Source organism: Polypterus senegalus, chromosome 3, assembly GCF_016835505.1.
Source record: "Polypterus senegalus isolate Bchr_013 chromosome 3, ASM1683550v1, whole genome shotgun sequence".
NCBI classification, from domain to species: Eukaryota; Metazoa; Chordata; class Cladistia; order Polypteriformes; family Polypteridae; genus Polypterus; species Polypterus senegalus.
The window spans coordinates 199553304-199568857 of NC_053156.1; positions in this window are offsets into that span (position 1 = coordinate 199553304).

Below are 15554 nucleotides of genomic sequence, written 5' to 3' on the forward strand. Positions count from 1 at the left end.
CAGATCATTGATATTGGTCTATCAGACCATTTTCTTCTATTTTTAATATAGAAATAATGATAAACAACACTCATGAGAAGCATATTGTTAAAAAACGCTTCTTTGATTCGGCAGCAGCTTTAAAACTTACAAACATTTTAAGCAATCAGTCCGTTTATAGTGCCAGCTATAATAGCGAGGACAATGTAAATAGTAAGGTGGAAAGATTTAATTCTAAAGTGAGAGCTGCTGTTGACATAGTTGCACCTGAAAAGACAGTGAAAAAATCTTCTAGCATTGGTATACCATGGAAGACCCAAAGAGTGTCTGATTTAAAGAGAACATGCCGTAGAGCTGAGCGTCAATGGAGGAAGAGTAAACTTACTATCCACCACGAAATATTAAAAGTCAAAATAACAGAATACAATAACACTGTCCGTCTTGAGAGACGCTGCTATTTCTCTAATATTATAAATAACAATGCTAGTAATCCTAGAGTCTTATTTTCAACAATTGATCGCCTACTAAACCCAGGTAGCTCAAAGGAATGCCTCCTAAGTGCTTCCAGTGAAACCTGTGAGGCTGTCGCTGTATTCTTCAATCAAAAATTAATGATATTAGAAATAACATAGTATATCTCCCCAACACTAAGGATCCCCTAAACCCCAACATCCTGTTATAAACAAATTAAACTCTTTCACTAGGATAGATTTACCTGATTTACAAAAATAATATCTCAATTAAAACCCTCCACCTGTGCCCTTGACCCGATACCAACAAGGTTTTTCAAAGAAGTATCAGGCGTGCTAATTGATAATGTTCTTGACATAGTAAATTCGTCACTAGATACTGGGGTCTTCCCAGACTGTCTTAAGACTGCTGTAGTTAAACCCCTACTTAAGAAACATAATCTTGACCCCTCGCTCTTGAAAATTTTAGACCCATCTCTAACTTGCCCTTCTTAAGTAAAGTTCTAGAGAAGGCAGTCATTATGCAGTTAAATGACCACCTAAATAAACATGCTATTCTTGATAAATTTCAGTCAGGTTTTAGAACAAATCACAGCACAGAAACTGCACTCGTTAAAGTAGTAAATGACTTGCGGGTAAATGCAGACAGAGGCCATTTATCTGTTCTCATCCTCTTAGATCTGAGTGCTGCATTTGACACCATTGATCACAACATTCTTAGAAATCGCCTTAGTCAATGGGTGGGCCTCTCTGGCAGTGTCTTAAATTGGTTTGAATCCTACCTGACAGGGAGAAAATATTTTGTTAGTTGTGGGAATTACAACTTAAGACACATGATATCCAATATGGTGTTCCACAAGGCTCTATCCTGGGTCCGCTGTTATTCTCAATCTACATGCTTCCGTTAGGTCAGATTATCTCAGGGCACAACGTGAGCTACCACAGCTATGCTGATGACACACAGCTGTACTTATCAATAGCACCTGATGACCCGATTCTATTGATTCACTAACACAATGTCTGACTAGTATCTCAGAATGGATGAATAGTAATTTTCTCAAGTTAAATAAAGAGAAACTGAAATTTTAGTGATCAGCAATAATGGATACAATGAGGCTATTAGAAATAAACTGGATACATTAGGATTAAAAGTCAAGACGGAGGTAAAAAGCTTAGGGGTGATTGTTGACTGTAATCTGAATTTTAAATCACATATTAATCAGATCATTAGGACAGCATTTTTCACTTAAGAAACATAAGTAAAGTTAGACCTCTTTATCACTGAAAGATGCTGAGAAATTAGTTCACGCGTTTGTTTTCAGTCGACTAGATTACTGTAACGCACTCCTCTCAGGACTACCCAAAAAGATATAAATCGTTTGCAACTAGTGCAGAATGCAGCTGCTAGAATCCTAACTAGGAAAAGAAAATCAGAACACATTCTCCAGTTTTGATGTCACTACACTGGTTACCTGTGTCATTCAGAATTGACTTTAAAATTCTGCTTATGGTTTATAAAGCCTTAAATAATCTCGCCCCATCTTATATATCGGAATGTCTGACACCTTATATTCCAAATCGTAACCTCAGATCCTCAAATGAGTGTCTCCTTAGAATTCCAAGAACAAAACTTAAAAGAAGTGGTGAGGCGGCCTTCTGCTGTTATGCACCTAAAATCTGGAATAGCCTGCCAATAGGAATTCGCCAGGCTGATACAGTAGAGCACTTTAAAACACTGCTGAAAACACATTACTTTAACATGGCCTTTTATAACTTCATTTTAATCGTAATTTAACTTAATCCTGATACTCTGTATGTTCAATTCATCATAACAACTATTCATGGTGGCTCTAAAATCGGTACTGACCCCTACTCTCTTTTCTGTTTCTTTTTCCGGTTTCTTTGTGGTGGTGGCCTGCGCCACCTCCACCTACTCAAAGCTTCATGATGCTCCAACAATGATGGACGGATTAAAAGGAAGAAGTCTACGTGACCATCATCATCATCAAGCCCTTCCGTGAGAACCCTAAATCCAAAGAGGACTGTTTCATTTATGTTAGGTAGAATGCCCAGAGGGGACTGGGCGGTATCATGGTCTGGAATCCCTACAGATTTTATTTTTTCTCCAGCCGTCTGGAGTTTTTGTTTTTCTGTCCCCTGGCCATTGAACCTTACTCTTATTCGATGTTAATGTTGATTTATTTTTTATAATTATGTCTTTCATTTTTCTATTCTTTAATATGTAAAGCACTTTGAGCTACTGTTTGTATGAAAATGTGCTATATAAATAAATGTTGTTGTTGTTGTTGTTGTTTTAATTATCATTACTATTCATGGTGACTCCAAAATCTGTACTAACCCCAACACTCTCTTCTGTTCTTTTTCCGTTTTTTTGTGGTGGCGATCTGTGCCACCATCACCTAATCAAAGCACCGTGATGTCCCTACATTGATGGATTAAAGGCCAGAAGTCCACATGACCATCATCATCAAGTCCTTCCATGAGAATCCTGGATACAATGAGGACTGATCATTTATGTTAGGTAGAATGCCTAGAGGGGGCTGGGCGGTCTCATGGCCTGGAACTCCTGCAGATTTTATTTTTTCTCCAGCCGTCTGGAGTTTTTTTTGTTTTTTCTGTCCTCCCTGGCCATCGAACCTTACTTTTATTCTATGTTAATTAGTGTTCTCCTATTTTAATTCTTACTTTGTCTTTTTTTTCTCTTTCTTCATCATGTAAAGTGCTATATAAATAAATGTTGCTGTTATGGTAGATTTGTTGGCACCGGATCTAAGGAACAAGTAGTGGGTTTCATTTTAGAAATTAAAGTTAAGACTTCCTGCTGAGTTACAGGATTAAAATTAGTAAAGTGTTGAATGCAGTGTGAGACAAGGTCTGCTAAGCTAGTATGTGATTTGCCTTGTGATGCTGAGATCTGGGATCTTACTTTTAATTTTCTCATTAAAGAAATACATAAAGTCTCTACTGCTAATATATGTTGGTATTTTGCACTGTAGTTTAGAACTCCCATTTGTTAATTTAGCCACTGTTCTAAACAGTACCTGTGGGTTTTTATTATTGCTATTATTTTAGAATAGTATTCAGAGCGAGCTTTAAAGAGAGCTTTTTTATATTTTTTTAACACTCTCTGTCCATGCAGCTTGAAAGGCCTGCAGCTTTGTTGTTCTCCATCTGCGCTCCAGTTTTCTACACTCTAATTTAAGAGCTTGAGTGTTTTTGTTAAACCAGGGAGAGTTTCTATGTGCTTTGATCACTTTTGTTTTAAGGGGAGCCACTGCGTCCAGAGCATCTTTCAAGGTGATATTATAATGTGATGTTAACTGATCTAAATGGTTTTCCACAATACTTGACTTACTAAAAGCAGAATTACAATCTAGATGTCACACTGTCTTTGTTTTAATCTGTGAGTGTGTTGGTAAGGGCACACAAATACCTTAATTTAATGGAGTAATATTTAAATTTTGAATTTCAATTTTGTAAGTTATAATTTAAATCTAATGTGTGGTTATGATTATGAGTTGGACTTTTGACAATCTGAGAAAATCCTACTGAATTTAACAGATAAGTAAAACATTTGCTAAGTGTTAGTTTCCACATCAATTTGTACATTAAAATCCCCCATCAATACTGATCATAATTTATAGCCAAATCAGATAAAAGGTTGCTAAATTCAGTCATGAACAATTGTATTGGAATCTGTTTTAATATTTAAAGTGAATGCCTCAAAGGATGTAACGTCGCCTAAATTTTTAGAAGTAATTTGTATTTTGTTACAATGAATTATTCCAAGGCCGCCTCCTCGACCTGAATCTCTAGACTTATGAAGGAATAAGTATCCATCTGGTGATGCCTCAGGTAGGGGAACAGTGTCACATTTACTAAGCCAGGTTTCATTGAGAAGACACAGGTTAGATTTTGTACTTAATATAATATTTTCCAAAACAGCTTTACTGCCAAGAGAAGGAATGTGCAATAAGCAGTATTTAAAACTGCATGCTTCCTTCTGAACTGGTAATATATTTTTTCTTTTAATTTGATAGATAGATAGATAGATAGATAGATAGATAGATAGATAGATAGATAGATAGATAGATAGATAGATAGATAGATAGATACTTTATTAATCCCAAGGGGAAATTCACATAATCCAGCAGCAGTATACTGATACAAAGAAACAATATTAAATTGAATAGTAATAAAAATGAAAAAAATTAAAATAAAATTAATGTTAGCATTTACTCCCCCGGGTGGAATTGAAGAGTCGCATAGTGTGGGGGAGGAACGATCTCCTCAGTCTGTCAGTGGAGCAGGACAGTAATAAAAGTCTGTCACTGAAGCTACTCCTCTGCCTGGAGATGACACTGTTCAGTGGATGCAGTGGATTATTCATGATTGACAGGAATTTGCTTAATGCCCGTCGCTCTGCCACAGATGTTAAACTGTCCAACTTTAATCCTACAATAGAGCCTGCCTTCTTAACAAGTTTGTCCAGGCGTGAGGCGTCTTTCATCTTTATGCTGCCACCCCAGCACGCCACCATGTAGAAGAGGAATTTCTATTACATTCTAATATTCTATTACAGGTGCCCCTGGTGGAGGGTCTAGTTTTATCTCTTGATTTAATTATATACCCCTTATTTTTTGGTTATCAAGTGTGACAGGCGCCTGGCATCCATGCCCAGCCGGGACACCCCTGCACACTGTATTCAGGGGGAGCAGCCCTGGACAGTGCAATACCTCCCCCTGGACGCTAGATGGCCACCCCCCTGGGCTGGTGTAGTGCCTCGGTTTCCCACAGGGCTCCCTGGGAATTGGAGTTGGGGCAGCCTGTGCGTCTCGCAGGTACCGCCAGGGGGTGCTGTGTTTGGGACTCCTGAGCCCGTTTGGGCAACAGCTTCATCACACCTGGAAGTGCCATCGGATCTTGGTGATCAAACATCTGGAGCACTTTCAGGCGACCTATAAAAGGGAGCCAGCAACCACCACTCATCGGCCAGAGGTGGAGGAGTGGTGGTGCCAAGGAAGAGAAGAGAAGAGAAGAAAGCTTGGGCTTGGGCTTGGGCTGTACTGGTGTTTGGGACTGTGTTTGGCTGGGGGGAGTACGGGGAAGACGTGCCCTCCAGCTGAAGAGTAATAAAAATACTTTTATTTTACACGTGCCTCCCATGTCCAATCTATGTCGGGTCAGGCACTATATAGTGCCTTTCACACAAGTAATTTAAGATTTGCATCAAGACTAAATTTATAAGATAGACATTAAGCCCGTTACAATAACGGGCGCTAGAACAGTAGTGCATAAACATTATTAGGAACAGTCTATGTTAAATGGCAAGGGACCTCATTCTGTTTGTTGTCTTAATTTTTTTTTGTCAAAAATATTTTGGCAAGAAGCCTAAAGTAAAATAATAATCAAAATAAAATAGAAATGTATATGACAATACAGTAAAGTATAATTAATATTGCTTTAGTGTAAAACTTTGGAACAATCTGTAATACACAATATCTGAAGAAGATATTTAGGAAAAATTTTCTATTTTTTTACTTCATGAAATCTATACTAATAAAAGGCAAAGCACTGACTGACTGACTGACTCACTCACTCACTCACTCACTCACTCACTCACTCACTCACTCATCACTAATTCTCCAACTTCCCGTGTAGGTAGAAGGCTGAAATTTGGCAGGCTTATTCCTTACAGCTTACTTACAAAGGTTAAGCAGGTTTCATTTTGAATTTCTACACGTAATGGTCATAACGGTCGACGATGTCAGCCATGTTGAACTTTCTTATTTATGGCCCCATCTTCACGAAATCTGGTAGGCGGCTTCCCTGCGCTAACCGAAACCGATGTATGTACTTATTTCAGTGGTATGACGCCATTGTCGGCCGCCATATTGAACTTTCCAACGTCACTAATTCTCCAACTTCCCGTGTAGGTGGAAGGCTGAAATTTGGCAGGCTCATTCCTTACAGCTTACTTACAAAAGTTGGACAGGTTTCATTTCGAAATTCTACGCCTAACGGTCATAACTGGAACTTACTTTCGTCTATATACTGTAATAGCCTGCAGCTCGGTCACCGTGTGAGGCAGAGTTGTGTCTCGCATCATCACGCCTCCAACGTAATTAAATGCCTGCCCATATAAGGTAAATATTCGCGGGTGAAGGACTGTGCTTAGCATATTCATAAGTGCAGCTACTGCGGAAACCCTCCCTCAGCGAAAGTGCGAGAGAAACTTTGAAGTGCCAGGTCTGAGCTAAAATTAAATAAAGCCGTGGACATCGCAAGATCGCACAAGATATTTGCGAGATACAAGTTTAATGAGAAGACGCAGGGTATAAAGCCTCGATGCTAAAGACCTGGCAAAGTCATGCATTCTCTGCTGGCCTAAAAAAATATCTGAATCACAAACTGATGTTAATTATATTTTGTCCATGGATACTTATTAAATAATTCCAAATAGTCTGTCCGCTTCCTTTCATAGCTTTTACGATGGTTGTGCTGCTTCCAGACATGTATTTTCATATTAAAGCATTTAACCAATCACATTTCAGCCATCATTTGTTGCTAGGCAGAGAGGCCTTCACAATCCATGCAGGCAGTCTAACACAGAATAAATGTCGATTAAACTGTTGCTTCAACCAATCAGATTTTGAGTTGGTGTCAGTAGGGCCCTCTAGCAGGTGTACGGCAACGTCACCGTATTCAGACCCATTGATTGGATAGAAGCCGATATGAGGAACTCTACGAGGCCACTGAACGCACCACAGGTGCTCCGAGTGCAAGACCCTCACGCGCACTACGACCAACTCCATGGCAGGATTCTGGACAATATTATTTGCCAGACACAGACCAGATTTCAAGACCACAAAAACCTGATGTTTGTCATGCTCCTCGAACCCTAGAAGTTTCGGGAATACAAGAAAAATTTCCCGCATGCAGCCTTCTCCAGTTTAAAACAAGAGCCATGGAGCGGTTTTTGATCTGTCTCGACTAAAAACAGAACTGACTATAATGTATGCCATGGATGATTTTGCAGGAAAATCTCCCAATGATCTCCTTGACTTCCTTCATCAGAAGAATCTGAAAGAGAGCATGGGGCAGCTGTACACATTGGTATATTTGGCGGTGACCATTCCCGTGTACACTGCTTCTGTCGAGTGGACATTTTCAGCCCTAAAGCAAATGAAAACTTATGCCAGAAATACGACAGGGCAGGTTCGACTTTCAGCATTAGCTTCGATAGCGATAGAAAGGGTGTTTTTTATGGAACTGAAGCGCACGGATAATCCGTATGACAGAATAATTGAACTGTTTTTGAGGAAAGAGAGAAGGATGGATTTTGTTTACAAATAATCCAAATTTTTGGTGAGTAAAATGTTGCGATTTTCCTAAATAATATTGCAAGTTTATGAGTTATTATTGATGTTTTTTATGTGTGTCGCGGCTGTAGCTGCAGTAGAAAGAAACTTGTTCACCCCTGGTTTTTCTATTCAATAAATGCATTTATTGTGGCTACTGGAGTTATCTATCTGCAATGCAGCGGCACTTGATACTGTATTTCTGCATGTTAAGATGGTTTTTATAACCATAAATTCGTTTTTGAGGGGCGGGTTGATTCAGACGGAGCACTACTGAAGGCCTAGGTTTGAGATGCACGGTCCGACACTGGACCAGATGATAAGTAAATTTGATGAACATTACAACCCAAAAATAAACAAAACTATAGAGAGGTTCAGATTATACTTCTCCCAGTGCGTCTCTCTAAATCCTCCGTGCGGGAACATTATCATAAGGCTTAACAATCTTATTGTTACACCTTCTACGCACACTGAACCGTCCTTATTACGAAGTCTTCCTTGCTTTACCGCTAGCTGCTTCTTTCCATTCACCTTCCTAGCTTTTTATTTAAACAGTTTTCCTTCTCACTTTTCTGCTCCTTCGCTGTCTTCTCCCTTTTCGTTCAAAATACGCGCCTCCTTGCCTTTTTACAGTCAGCTCCCCTTACATCACACCATGGTACGTTTAGCACAAGTTAATACCGAGAATGCCTGTTAAACATCTTACATTCACGAGTAGCATAGTAACCACTTCAATGAATGAAACCTGTTATCTTTACAACGGTTGACAAACACGGAATGTAACTTCATAACATGTCCTCCAAATACGAACCTGATTGAAAGAAATAATGATAATCAAATCCTTGATGACAGTAACACTCATAACAGTGACAAAACAATTACATTGACAATCGGGTTATGTTATTTTTAAAATGTTTCCTTTTCTTTTTCATAACTTCTTTAACACACTACTTCTCTGATGCAAAGCACGGGTATTTTGCTAGTGTTTCTATAAAATTTCATTATAGACAACATTTCTTGTAAATATTCTGTCTGAGTTTGGCAACAGTTTGCCTTGTTCTGAACCATCTACAACCTTGACAACAACATCTGGAAAACTTCTAACTTTTGATAATGCAATATATAACTGACAGTGGCTGAATACTGGTTCTGTCAAGTAAATGCCAACTTTTTCTAAGGTTTGCTCTTCTGAGTCTTTCTCTTTTAGCGTTTTATGTGACGCTCATTTTCTTTTTCTTCAATCGATCTATTTGCTTGTATTTTTCTTTGTCTTTCAGCCTTTGTTTTGTTGATGTTTACTTGTTGAGCTGACCGTTCTTCCAGGAGATGTTGCTTCCAGTGTGTGTGCTTTATGTGCGGCCGGAGCTAGACCTTTCACTGTATCCCCAGCTTCCAGTGTGTGTGCGTCCATGGTGTCGTGCACATGGGCGGGGCACGGCGCAATGCGCGGCCCCGCGCATGCACACTTCACCAGAAGACACACACACGGACACCTGGACGCACACGGAGGTTTTATTAAAGAGGATGCCCTACAACAGGGATTATGGGTAACAGCTTCAGGATAGTAACAGGTGGATGGTGTTCTAATCCATCTGCCAGGTAGTTTTGCTGCCATATTTTGGGATAATACATAAGATTCCCTCCAGTTAGGATGAAGACCATCTCTTTTGAAAAATCCAGGCCTTTCCCAAAAATCATCACAGCTGTTCACAAAGGCTATGCACACCAGGTTTCTAGCCAGAAGTGAAGGGAACACAATCTGCTATAAATCACATCCCCTCTATGTAATCTTGGTAAAGTTCCAGATACAACTAAATTCTGGTGCATAGAGAGATGAAGTTCCTCTTTAATACCTCAGATTGCTGTAAATAAATATTATTAGTGCCAACATTCAGCAATAAGGTAGATACTTCATCTTCGGCAGCACTATCCAATGCGGTCTTTATGTCAGAAATCTTGCCCCTGCGAGGCACTTAACATTAATTGCTGGTTTAACATAGTTTGGAATTCAAACATTTCACACTATGGTATTGCCAATTCTGAGCACTTTCTTATTCTCAGTAACCACAGGCGCGCTGCAGAGTGCTGAGAATCTGCTCTGGGTCCAAATTGGTGACCTGGGTGCCGAGAGACTAAATTTTGGCTTCTTAGACTCCTGTCTTACTGTTACCCACTCGCCGTGTGGCTGAATTGGTGCTGCTGACTTCAGCCACTCACTGACTGCAGTGGGACCTGGAGAGACTGAAGCCAAATAAGAAGTAGCTGAATTGTCTAAACAATACGAGTTGATCCAATTTTCGGTTTGCCTAATTGCTATCAGGTTCCTAATGTGGTCCTCCAATTTGCGTATTTTCCCGACTAACTCTAAATTAACTAAACAGTTTTGGCAGGTGAAGCTGTTTACACTGTTGGCCGGAAAACCTGAACTATACATGCTGCAGGACACACAACATATAAACATTCCCTCAACAAGTAGAGAACAGATGGAACTTACTGTATGTTTAGCGCTGGTATCATCTTCTCAGTTTTTGCAGTAATTTCGGTGCTTTCCGCATTCAGCTGAATCACAAAGAGACCGTTGGCTTTAAGTTTCCACCACCCGCTGGTGGAAATCGACTTTGATTTCTCACTGATGGTTATTTCTCCTGGTCGGCTTTTGGCTTTTCTTCAGTTGAATTTACTTGTGTGTTTGCGAAGGGCTACGTGCCTGTGGGAGACACCGCTGCTCTGTGCTTCCGCTTGCTGCTACTCTGAAGAGCACTCAGTGTTAGTCGGTTCAGTGTTACTAGTATAATATCATAATTATGGACTGTTACATAATTCCAACTCACTTGCCTTATTTTTGATACTTCTTGCATTAAGGCAAGCTAAATGTTGGGTTAGAATTTACATTACTATACATTTTTATTTTTACACTTTTGTTTGTTCCTCCATGTACAGTGGGATGCAAAAGTTTAGGCATCCTTGTTAATAGTCATTATTTTCCTGTATAAATCGTTGGTTGTTACAATAAAAAATGTCAGTTAAATATATCATATAGGAGACACACACAGTGATATTTGCGAAGTGAAATAAAATTTATTGGTTTTACAGAAAGTGTGCATTAATTGTTCAAACAAATTCAGGCCGGTGCATAAATTTGGGCACCGTTGTCATTTTATTGATTCCAAAACTTTTAGAACTAATTATTGGAACACAAATTGGCTTGGTAAGCTCAGTGACCCCTGACCTACATACACAGGTGAATCCTATAATGAGAAAGAGTATTTAAAGGGGTCAATTGTAAGTTTCCCTCCTCCTTTAATTTTCTCTGAAGAGTAGCAACATGGGGTCACAAAACAACTCTCAAATGACCTGAAGACAAAGATTGTTCACCATCATGGTTTAGGGGAAGGATACAGAAAGCTGTCCCAGAGATTTAAGATGTCTGTTTCCACAGTTAGGAACATATTGAGGAAATGGAAGACCACAGGCTCAGTTCAAGTTAAGGCTCGAAGTGGCGGACCAAGAAAGATTTCGGATAGACAGAAGCGACGAATGGTGAGAACAGTCAGAGTCAACCCACAGACCAGCACCAAAGACCTACAACATCATCTTGCAGTAGATGGAGTCACTGTGCATCATTGAACCATTCAGCGCACTTTACACAAGGAGATGCTGTATGTGAGAGTGATGCAGAGGAAGCCTTTTCTCCGCCCACAGCACAAACAGAGCCACTTGAGATATGCTCAAGCACATTTGTACAAGCCAGCTTCATTTTGGAATAAGGTGCTGTGGACTGATGAAACTAAAATTGAGTTATTTGGGCATAACAAGGGGCGTTATGCATGGAGGAAAAAGAACACAGCATTCCAAGAAAAACACCTGCTACCTACAGTAAAATGTGGTGGTTCCATCATGCTGTGGGGCTGTGTGGCCAGTGCAGGGACTGGGAATCTTTTCAAAGTTGAGGGATGCATGGATTCCACTCAGTATCAGCAGATTCTGAAGACCAATGTCCAGGAATCAGTGACAAAGCCGAAGCTGCGCCGGGGCTGGATCTTTCAACAAGACAACGACCCGAAACACTGCTCAAAATCCACTAAGGCATTCATGCAGAGGAACAAGTACAACATTCTGGAATGGCCATCTCAGTCCCCAGACCTGAATATAATTGAAAATCTGTGGTGTGAGTTAAAGAGAGCTGTCCATGCTCGGAAGCCATCAAACCTGAATGAACTAGAGATGTTTTGTAAAGAGGAATGGTCCAAAATACCTTCAACCACAATCCAGACTCTCATTGGAACCTACAGGAAGCGTTTAGAGGCTGTAATTTCTGCAAAAGGCGGATCTACTAAATATTGATTTCATTTCTTTTTTGTGGTGCCCAAATTTATGCACCTGCCTGATTTTGTTTGAACAATTATTGCACACTTTCTGTAAACCCAATAAACTTCATTTCACTTCTCAAATATCACTGTGTGTGTCTCCTATATGATATATTTAACTGACATTTTTTATCGTAAGAACCAACGATTTATACAGGAAAATAATGACTATTATCAAGGTTGCCCAAACTTTTGCATCCTACTGTATAGTTCTAAACCTGGCCCTGTCCTAAGCGCTATCATCTATCTCTCTCTAGCCCCCATTTAAACAATCCTCACTAACCTACCCATGTGCCTCCCCAATACATTGATGAAATGTTGTATTCTGTTCTTTAGCAGCTTTTGAAAATCTTCGTTGAAAAACTCCCCTTATCAGTCTGGAATTCTTTGGAGTTCTACTAGATGTAAAGATTAAAATGGTTCATAACAAAGATGAATTCTGCTTAATGTCTGGTGATGCAGAGCGTTACAAAGTAAACATAACAGCAGCCTCCCTGTTTTTAAAAAAAATAAAAGGTTTCACCAGCCGTAAAATTAGGGCATGTTCATACCCTTATGTCAGCCAGTGCTAAATATCCTGTGTAAAGGGTGAATATGAAAGTTGTTCGCATGCCTGCGGGTATCGGAGTATGCAGTCAAGAAAACCTGTTTCTGGGCCAGTTACCAAAGTATGTTGTGATTGGTATGTTGGATAATGAAGCTTTTTCAGGTTCTTATATAAGGAATCCATTCAATTTCAAACATAATGATGTAGAGTTCCTGGCTGTGTACTTGGACAGTGAACAGATACCAAACCCTTTCAACCAGACTTTGTGAATGGAAACAGTGCCAGAGAATACAATAACCTGGTGTTTGCTACTGGAAAGCATTGGAAGAATCAAGCTCTGGCTTGAATTACACTTCCGCATGCCACTCCCATGGACTGTCAATCTAATAGTATACACCTTTTGACAACATCATTGAAATCAACCAGCGACATAATGTGCTGTATGTCTAACACCATGAATACAAAACAACTAATAGAACTGTCCCAAGACCCCTAACACCAAATGATATTTCTGCATGGTGCTGGCGTGTGATCAACTACCGGGAAAAAAAAATCGGATTGTTAGCCATGTAGTGAATACTCGCAGTCAAAGTAGTGAATACTCGCAGTCAAACCCAACCTGGAGAACACTGGTTGGGTTTACCTCACTGAAGACGGAAATGGGTAGTTTTTTGATTCTGTGGTCGCTGAAAGGCAGGAACGACAGGAGTCTCATGAATTTAAAGTTAGAGAATCTTTTTTATTCTTGGTGAGCAGGAGGCTGCAGCAGCTGTCACAATCAGCCTGCCTGAGCATGGAGTTTTCCTTTTTTTATACCCGGCTTGTTTACCTCTTTTGAATGGAAACTTGCACAAATAGTTGACATTACACAATGTTAGTTTTAATTTAACTTAAGAGAAACCCTAAAACACGCCCACAGCTTTAATTAATCTACTTAGATTAGTTAGCGTGCTCTTCAAAGCTGGTTACAGCTAGTTTTGAAATATCACAGAGTATGTATAGATCAGCAGTTTTCTTTTGCAGAGGCATGCTCTTACTTCCTTATTTTGCACATAAACAACTCTTTTATAACAGTAAAGTGTTAACAATATCTCTGCAGCTCTTTAGCAGTTTCAACCAAGAATCTTACCTATGTTAGCATAATTTATACTTGGCATTACATAGATACATGATTTTTCTTTTAATCATCACTCCTTGTTCCCTTCTTTCTCAATTTCTTTGGAAACTCTCTGGATTTTATTTACTTCCTGAATGACTTTTACCAATTCTTAAACAAACTATAAGCAAATCATTTACAACAGGCAGCTTCAAAGATGGTTCTCGGACACATGCAGTCAAAACTGTCTCTTCGTTCCACATCAGTGAGGAAAAGGACTTTCATATGCCTCTTTATTAAAGTTTTCTGATGATGTAAACAATAATGATGTTATAGTATCTAAATTTGTTCTCTCCTGGCTTTCTTCACTGGGACGTTGTTTTTATGTGTACTCTTGCATGCAAGGAGTAGAGACATGTAAATATTTTAATAGATGGTTAAAGGATGACACTCTGTAATGACATACAATTGATTTTAATAAACAAACAATTTTACAAATTAATATGCAATTCATTTTTTTTTCCTTCGGTTTCTGTAGGGAATGTCTTCAAGATGATGAGTGGGGGGTAGCAAGCGGCTTAAAACTCTTATTTATTCATTAGGTACAACAGAAAATACAATGTTGAAACTAGCCATGAAGTTTAAAAACTCCTTCCAACCACATGGCCTCCGATGTTCAGGTATTGTATGAGAGACAGTCAGATTACGTACTAAATCCACCATATTGGAACCGACCAAAAAGTTTTCCTTCTAACAGCTCTCCACAATTATTCCAAAATGCGATATTAGGATTGACAGACATTTTATGCAAAACAAATTCAGCATTTTTGTTTATTTTTGCAGGAGCGCTTCTCAAAACCTCTTGGCAACCCTGGTCCTCAGACATGTTAACTGTACTAACTTCCCCCTCAGCATTTGCTTCTTTTGGTAACATGAGTGTCAGGCTGTTAGTTTCTTTATGTGTTTTTTTAACTAATGCTTGCAAAATACCCACGCTTCGCAGCGGCGAAGCACTGCCTTAAATTTTTTTTTAAGAAGAAAATTAATCCTTTTTAAACTGAGGGAAAATATACCAATAATTATTTGTTAAGGATCTCTTTGTATACCACATTGTCAGTTTGGCCCTCCGGTTGTAATATGACAAAGCTGTGCGCTGAGCTTACTCTTGAGCATGCAACGTACAGTTGGCCATGTGAAAAGTAATCTTGTCTCAAATGTCACAGCTTGGATTGCTGCTGTCATAATCAGTTTGAGTTTCATGGTTTGTTTCAATTACGACAGTATTTGCAGGACTTGTGTTGAAGTGACATTCGGCATCTGTCAAGCGTTGTAATCATACAACCGGTTTTATCGATAACTTCGCATCCAGCTTTTGAGAGTTTAAACATTCATAAACATCAAAGTGTCCACTACTGAAATCGTCACCTGTGAATCTAAGATGTTTAAGACGCATTGGAAGTTGTCGAAAGGTGTAAAATATTTGGCCATTTCGGTACACTTGAAAGGAACAACCGAAAAATTCAGCAGCGGCCATCAACTCACATGCAGAACCAAAGGTGAAGGGCTTAAGCATTTCACTCTTATAGTGCTCCTGTGTAGTATAATTATCTCCTGTACCGTCATCAGTCCACACCTTGAACCTGTCCCAGTCATTCAATACATAAGACAAAATGTTCCTCCGGATATCAAGAGTGAGCCTGATATGGTCGTGCA